Raw genomic sequence first — 8,461 nt, 5'->3', positions numbered from 1 at the left:
CATGCCACCAAGATGATGTGGTACAAAAATAGGCTTGCTTGACGAAAGTTTGGACAAACACCCCTTACAAACCGGAGAAACTCACTAGAAGGCGCGTGGTTCCGAGAGGAAACAATGCATGTTTGCTGATGAACGGTGGATAGCTTCCACTTATGGCCTTCAAAAAATTTCTACGTGTAATGTGCACTGATATTAACTGTCATGTTAAAATTTGGAAAAATTCAGCGGTCATTTGATCTTTTAAAGAGATTTAAGTGATTTCCTAGCCATTTAATGACCGTACGTAATTCAAATTTGAACTAGTTGTACATGCAATGGCTAACCATAACGGTTTGAAAAATCATATATGTGTACTTGTGTGCGAGTTAATTCCATGTGCAGTAAATTAGAAGGAATTTTCAAACATATAGGTCTCACGGCATGAACACATGCATGTACATGCATGGAGTGCCATGGAATTTTTATTTAAAAATATAAAAAATGATCAGAAAAACATGAAATCTTACTTGATGTAATGTCATGCCACCAAGATTATGTGGTACAAGAATTGGCTTGCTTAACGAAAGTTTGGACACACACCCCTCACAAACCGGAGCAACTCACTAGGAGGCTCGTGGTTCCGAGAGGGAACTATGCATGTTTGATGACGAACGGCGGATAGGTTCCTCTTACGGCCTTCAAAATTTTTCTGCATGTAATGTGCACTGACAGTAACTGTCATGTGGAAATTTGGAAAATTTCAAGGGTCATTTGACCTTTTAAAGAGAATTAAGTGATTTCCTAGCCATTTAATGACCGTACGTAATCAAATTTGAACTAGATGTACATGCAATGGATAACCATAACGGTTTGAAAAGTCATATTTATATACTTGTGTGTGAGTTAATTCCATGTGCAGTCAATTAGAATGAATTTTCAAACATATTGGTCTCACGGCATGGACACATGCATGTACATGCATGGAGTGCCATGGCATTGTTATTCCAAAAAATTAAAAATGATCAGAAATACATAAAACCTTGCTTGATGTAATGTCATGCCACCAAGATGATGTGGTACAAAAATTGGCTTGCTTGACGAAAATTTAGACACACATCCCTCACAAACCGGAGCAACTCACTAGAAAGCTCGTGGTTCCGAGAGCGAACAATGCCTGTTTGATGATGAACAGCAGATAGCTTCCTCTTACGGACTTCAAATTTTTTCTACGTGTAATGTGCACTGATACTAAGTGTCATGTGAAAATTTGGAAAATTTCAGGGGTCATTTGACCTCTTAAAGGGATTTAAGTGATTTCCTAGCCATTTAATGATCGTACGTAATCAAATTTGAACTAGATGTACATGCAACAGATAACCATAACGGTTTGAAAAATCATATTTGTGTACTTGTATGCGAGTTAATTCCATATGTAGTAAATTAGAATGAATTTTCAAACATATTGGTCTCACGGCATGGACACATGCATGTAGATGCATGGAGTGCCACGGCATTGTTATTCCAAAAAATTAAAAAATGATCAGAAAAACATGAAAACTTGCTTGATGTAATGTCATGCCACCAAGATGATGTGGTACAAAATTGGCTTACTTGACAAAAGTTTGGACACACACCCCTTACAAACCAGAGAAACTCACTAGAAGGCTCGTGGTTCCGAGAGGAAACAACGCATGTTTGCTGACGAACGGCAGATAGCTTCCACTTATGGCCTTCAAAAAATTTCTACGTGTAATGTGCACTGATACTAACTATCATGTGAAAGTTTGGAAAATTTAGGGGTCATTTGATCTTTTTTAGAGAGATTTAAGTGATTTCCTAGCCATTTAATGACCGTACGTAATTCAAATTTGAACTAGATGTACATGCAACGGCTAACCATAATGGTTTGAAAAATGATATTTGTGTACTTGTGTGCGAGTTCAAAAATTATCAAACAATGTAAATATCTGGTGTTCAAAAAAGAAAATCTAAAATCTGGCAAGACAACCGGCCCCACACGATTAGCACTCTATTTCACGCCTCGAGTTTTGGAAGGTGGGTGGCGGGCTTTATTAATCAGACACGGTTCTGCATTGGGAACTGTCAGCTATTATGTTCACACACGGATTTTTCTGCGGGAATCGTGTGTAATTCACACTACAGTACTCGTAAATTTCAGTGACCGGCGCGTCTAGTGTTCCCGACGATCTAGATTACGGTCGCCAATAAATACTACCTTGCTCACGTCGTCCAGTCTGCATTCTCATCTAGCTCCTCCCTTTACTCGCCCTCTCTCTCTCTCTATCTCAAATCTCTGCCATGGCACCACCGGTCTGCCCACACGCCAACGACGAGTTGCCACCCCTTGAGGAGGCTCACTCGAAGAGCAGCAACGAGGACACCTACGTGTCGCCGAACAAGGTTGCCCCGGACCCCCCAACTTTGGATTGGTTTTGTGGCCAGTACGATCTTTGTGTTTGGAAGTCGCTGTCGCCGGCTGAGAAAGCCAGGCAAGTGGCTTTCAAGAAGGAGATGGCGGAGGAGGATGTCAGGTACCAGGTGGCCTGTGAAGCCCGTGATGCCGCCTGAAAAAAGGAGGCGGCGAAGCTTTGGGGGCGGGCTCGTCGTCATGCAGAGGTGTATGAAGATGGGTACTTAGCAAGGCCACAGGCGCTAGGCGCCTCGTCACTGCATGGAGCTGGGCCGATAAGCTCCAGCGTGCCACCGATGAGGAGCTCTAGTGGGCGCCCAACAAAATGGCAAGATCGTTCGTGCGCGTCTGCCTGCAAGAGGCAGATCAGCACGTCAAGCGCTGTGAGGCGGAGGAGGCGGAGTACTGCCTCTGCTCTGGGAAGACGCCGCACACCAAGGGGATGCTGGTGAGGGGCTGCCGAAATACTGGCCCCAGGAGGGATTATTAGTTTTATTATTGTTCATTTTCAATTTTATGCATAGTACCTAGTAGTTAAGTATCATCACGTATATGTGATGGTATTATATATATTATGTGATGAACTAATGAACAATTAATATTATATATATTATGAATTCCATTTTCTACCTGTTTTTGTATAGTAATTTGAATCAATCTATTGTCATCCACATATACAAAATGGAAGCATATAAACACACATTAAAACAGAACATATAAGAACGGAAAACAAAGTAAACACATTGAAAAAGAGCAATAAACAGAGCAATAGTATGATTGCTGTGAATACATAGCTATCCACGTCGAAACGACTCAACAAAATAAAACACGACCATGAGACCATGACCAGCAGCCCTTGCCTATGGTAGCTCTTGGCTCTGCCTGAACTCGTGCAGGCGTTCATCCAAGCGGTCGATACACTCGCGGTACATCTGGAGCGCGATCTCGAGCTCCAAGTTGGCTATTTCATCGGATATCAACACCTCGAGGACGCAACGGCCATGTTCCTCTACTGCGCCCAGGTGGATACCAGGACCAAGGAGGCGGTCAAGCCTACCGACCAGCGCGTTGGCATCAAGCGGGCCGCGGACAAGGCGAACAACGTGACCCATGCAAACGGCGCGGCGGGCGTCCGGTGCAAGTACGGAACGGCCTGCCTCTAGTGCAAGTACGGCGCAGAGGGACTGTGCCCACTCCTGGCATGGAATGGGGGTACTGACGGGATGTGTACCCAGCTCTGATGCCCTATCGAGAGCGGGCAAGCGGCGATGGATCCGCTCTTGCTGTGCGGCACGCCGCGCCTCTCGCTCTGTGGCGCTCCAACACTCTCGTTGTGCGGCAAGCCGCAGCCTATCAGCGCGGACGCGCCTAGCTTGCTCTGCGGCGTGCCATCGATCATGTTATGCAGCGAGCTGCAACCTCTTAGCGCTGACATGCCTATTATGATCCGCGGCGCTGAAGCGCCATACGCCAAATGTCTGCACAAGTCTGGCGATGACGCGCATCACGGCGTCGTCCATCACCTTGGCGGGGAGCGCCGCGGCCTCGACGGGCCGTGGCGCCTTCTGGTTCCTCATTGATGAGGTTGATGGCAGAGGCGGCGCTTTGATGCGTTGGCATGCTTGGAAAAGGTGGATGTGCTACAGGTTGCGCTTGTTGCCTCTGTGCGTCGTGCCGTGCCTAGGTTTATTTGCAATATCGCTGGGTGGCGGGAAATAGGTGAGGAAATGGCGGGACACGGTGGCGTGTTCATAGAACGCCATCAATTAATGGAAACTTACAATATAAAGGAACATCGAGCTAGCACAAGAAGTAGATAATGATGATATGAACACGGACCACACTAGGGAACCCGTCGGTGATGAATTCATCAATCGCAAACGGTTGTACACTAGCAAGTGTTTGCCCACAACACACACGGCTTATTCCATCACAAACAGGTCAGATGGATCAACTGTATGCCATATATACACATTGTCAAAAAGTAATGCGGTAGACCTTCTTTAACATATGTTAAAAATAAAATAAAAATAAAAAACAAGGACCTCGAGGTTAAATTAGCTGAGGGAATGGGTCATTTTGGTCATTTGACCAATATGACCCATCCTATCAACACAACTTCCCATCCATTCACCCATCCCATGGCTGATCCAGCCTGAGCACACTTAACTTGAGAGTTCTCTTAGATGAGCTGCTAGTGGAATAGCTAGTCCTTGCTAATATAGGATGCCTCTTGGCATCCTTATGGCGTATCTGGATGACCTCCCGCCCCCCAATGGCCAATACATGTTGTGTAGACAGAGCATATCACATACGTATTATTAGAAGCAATCGTCTGTGTTATTTATCGGTCTTCGCACACATTTCTAATTACAGACCTATTTGCCACGTATCACACACATCATGTTACATTGAACCGTTTTTGTTCTCTTGTCTCAACGCAAACAGTTCATCTGAGTGAACCGCATGTCGTATATCGCACACACCTTCATCTGCCTGACCATTTCTTTTGTGTTGCCTAATCACAAACAGTTCATCCTAGTGAACCGTATGCTGTGTACCGCACACACCTTCATCTAGATGCCTGTTTTTTTTTGTTACACCTCATCGCAAATAGTTAATTGAACTGAACCGTATGCCATGAATCGCACACGCAACTAAAATATGAACCGTGTTTGATGCATCCGTCATCGCAACCATTTTGGACATTTTCCGATGGTTCTCTGACACCACCATTTGCAATTATTACATCGCACACAGTTTCTCGAAGGTTCTCTAATCGTAGTGTCGCGTTAGCAGCATTCTGCAGTAGTGCATTTTGAATACTTCCGAAATCTTGTCAAGGTATGTACTCATTTAAAAAATCTTATCAAGTGTCTTGATCTATCTCTATAGATCTTGATGCTCAGTATGTAAGCAACTTCACAGAGGTCTTTCTTTGAAAATCTCCTTTCAGATTCTCCTTTATGATTTCCAGAAAATTCTACATCATTTCTGATCAACAATATGTCAATCACATATACTTATCAGAAAGGTTGTAGTGCTCCCACTCACTTTCTTGTAAATACAGGCTTCACTGCAAGTCTGTATAAAACTATATGCTTTGATCAACTCATCAAAGCGTATATTCCAACTCCGAGAGGCTTGCACCAGTCCATAAATGGATCGCTGGAGCTTGCACACCTTGTTAGCACCCTTTGGATCGACAAAACCTTCTGGTTGCATCATATACAACTATTCTTCCAGAAATCCATTCAGGAATGCAGTTTTGACATCCATCTGCCAAATTTCATAATCATAAAATGCAGTAATTGCTAACATGATTCGGACAGACTTAAGCATCACTACGGGTGAGAAAGTCTCATCGTAGTCAACTCCTTGAACTTGTCAAAAACCTTTTGCGACAAGTCGAGCTTTGTAGATAGTAACACTACTATCAGCGTCTCTCTTCCTCTTGAAGATCCATTTATTCTTAATGGCTTGCCGATCATCGGGCAAGTCCACCAAAGTCCACACTTTGTCCTCATACATGGATCCCATCTCAGATTTCATGGCCTCAAGCCATTTCGCGGAATCTAGGCTCATCATCGCTTCCTCATAGTTCGTAGGTTCATCATGGTCTAGTAACATGACTTCCAGAATAGGATTACCATACCACTGTGGTGTGGATCGTACTCTGGTTGACCTAGGAGGTTCGGTAGTAACTTGATCTGAAGTTTCATGATCATCATCATTAGCTTCCTCACTAATTGGTCTAGGAATCACTAGAACTGATTTTTGTGATGAACTACTTTCCAATTCAGGAGATGGTATAATTACCTCATCAAGTTCTACTTTCCTCCCACTCACTTCTTTTGAGAGAAACTCCTTCTCTAGAAAGGATCCATACTTAGCAATGAATATCTTGCCTTCGGATCTGTGATAGAAGGTGTACCCAATAGTTTCTTTTGGGTATCCTATGAAGACATATTTTTCTGATTTGGGTTCGAATTTATCAGGTTGAAGCTTTTTCACATAAGCATCACAGCCCCAAATTTTAAGAAATGACAAATTTGGTTTCTTGCAAACCATAGTTCATAAGGCGTCGTCTCAACGGATTTTGATGGTGCCCTGTTTAATGTGAATGCAGCTGTCTCTAATGCATAATCCCAAAATGATAGTGGTAAATCGGTAAGAGACATCATAGATCACACCATATCTAATAAAGTGCGGTTACGATGTTCGGACACACCATTACGCTATGGTGTTCCAGGTGGTGTGAGCTGTGAAACTATTCCACATTGTTTTAAATGAAGGCCAAACTCGTAACTCGAATATTCACCTCCACGATCAGATCATGGAAACTTTATTTTCTTGTTACAATGATTCTCTACTTCAGTCTGAAATTCTTTGAAGTTTTCAGATGTTTCAGACTTGTGTTTCATTAAGTAGATATACCCATATCTGCTCAAATCAACTGTGAAGGTCAAAAAATAATGATACCTGCCACGAGCCTCAACACTCATCGGACCGCATACATCGGTATGTATTATTTCCAATAAGTCATTAGCTTGTTCCATTTTTTCGTAGAATGGAGTATTAGTCATCTTGCCCATAAGGCACAGTTCGCAAGTATCAAATGATTCATAATCAAGTGATTCCAAAAGCCCATCATCATGGAGTTTCTTCATGCGCTTTACACCAATATGACCAAACGGCAGTGACACAAATATGTTGCACTATTATTATCAACTTTGCATCTTTTGGCATCAATATTATGAATATGTGTATCACTATGATCAAGTTCAATAAACCATCAACATTGTGTGTATGACCATAGAAGGTTTTATTCATGTAAACTAAATAACAATTATTCTCTGTCTTAGATGAATAATTGTGTCAAATAAACATGATCTAATCATATTTATGCTCAACGCAAACACAAAATAACATTTATTTAGGTTCAACACTAATCTCGAAAGTATAGGGAGTGTGTGATGATGATCATATCAATCTTGGAACCACTTCCAACACAAATCGTCACTTCACCCTCAACCAGTCTCTGTTTATTCTGTAACTCCTATTTCGAGTTACTAATCTTAGCAACCAAACAAGTATCAAATACCCATGGGCTACTATGAACACTAGTAAGGTACACATCAATAACCTGTGTATCAAATATACCTTTGTTCACTTTGCCATCCCTCTTATTCACCAAATATTTGGGGTACTTCCGCTTTTAGTGACCGTTTCCTTTGCAGTAGAAGCACTTAGTTTCAGGCTTAGGTCCATCATTGGGCTTCTTTATGGGAGTGACAACTTGCTTGCCATGATTCTCGAAGTTCCCCTTCTTGCCTCTGCCCTTTTCTTGGAACTAGTGGTCTTGTCAATCATCAACACTTGATGCTCTTTCTTGATTTCAACCTTCGTTGATTTCAGCATCACGAAGAGCTCGGGAATTGTTTTCGTCATCCCTTGCATACTATAGTTCATCACGAAGTTCCAGTAACTTGGTGATGGTGAATAGAGAACTCTGTCAATCACTATCTTATCTGGAAGATTAACTCCCACTAGATTTAAGCGATTGTAGTACCCAGGCATTTTGAGCACATGCTCACTAGCTGAGCAATTCTCCTCCATCTTTAAGGCGAAGTATTTGCCAGAGGTCTCATACCTCTTGACATGGGCATGAGTCTAAAATACCAATTTCAGATCTTGGAACATCTCATATGCTCTGTGGCATTCAAAACGTTTTTGAAGTTCCAGTTCTAAGCCGTAAAGCATGGTGCACTAAACTACAAAGTAGTCATCATATTGAGCTAGTCAAACGTTCATAACGTCTGCATTTGCTCCTGCAATAGGTCTGTCACCTAGTGGTGCATCAAGTACATAATTCTTCTGTGCAGCAATGAGGATAAACCTCAGATCATGGACCCAGTCCGCATCATCACTACTATCATTTTCAACTTAGTTTTCTCTAGGAACACATATAAAAACATAGGGAAGCAACAACGCGAGCTATTGATCTACAACATAATTTGCAAAATACTATCAGGATTAAGTTCATGATAA

This window comes from Triticum aestivum, chromosome 1B (assembly GCF_018294505.1).
Source record: "Triticum aestivum cultivar Chinese Spring chromosome 1B, IWGSC CS RefSeq v2.1, whole genome shotgun sequence".
Taxonomy (NCBI): Eukaryota; Viridiplantae; Streptophyta; class Magnoliopsida; order Poales; family Poaceae; genus Triticum; species Triticum aestivum.
The sequence above is the reverse complement of the archived record's forward strand: the minus strand, read 5'-3'. Positions refer to the sequence as shown.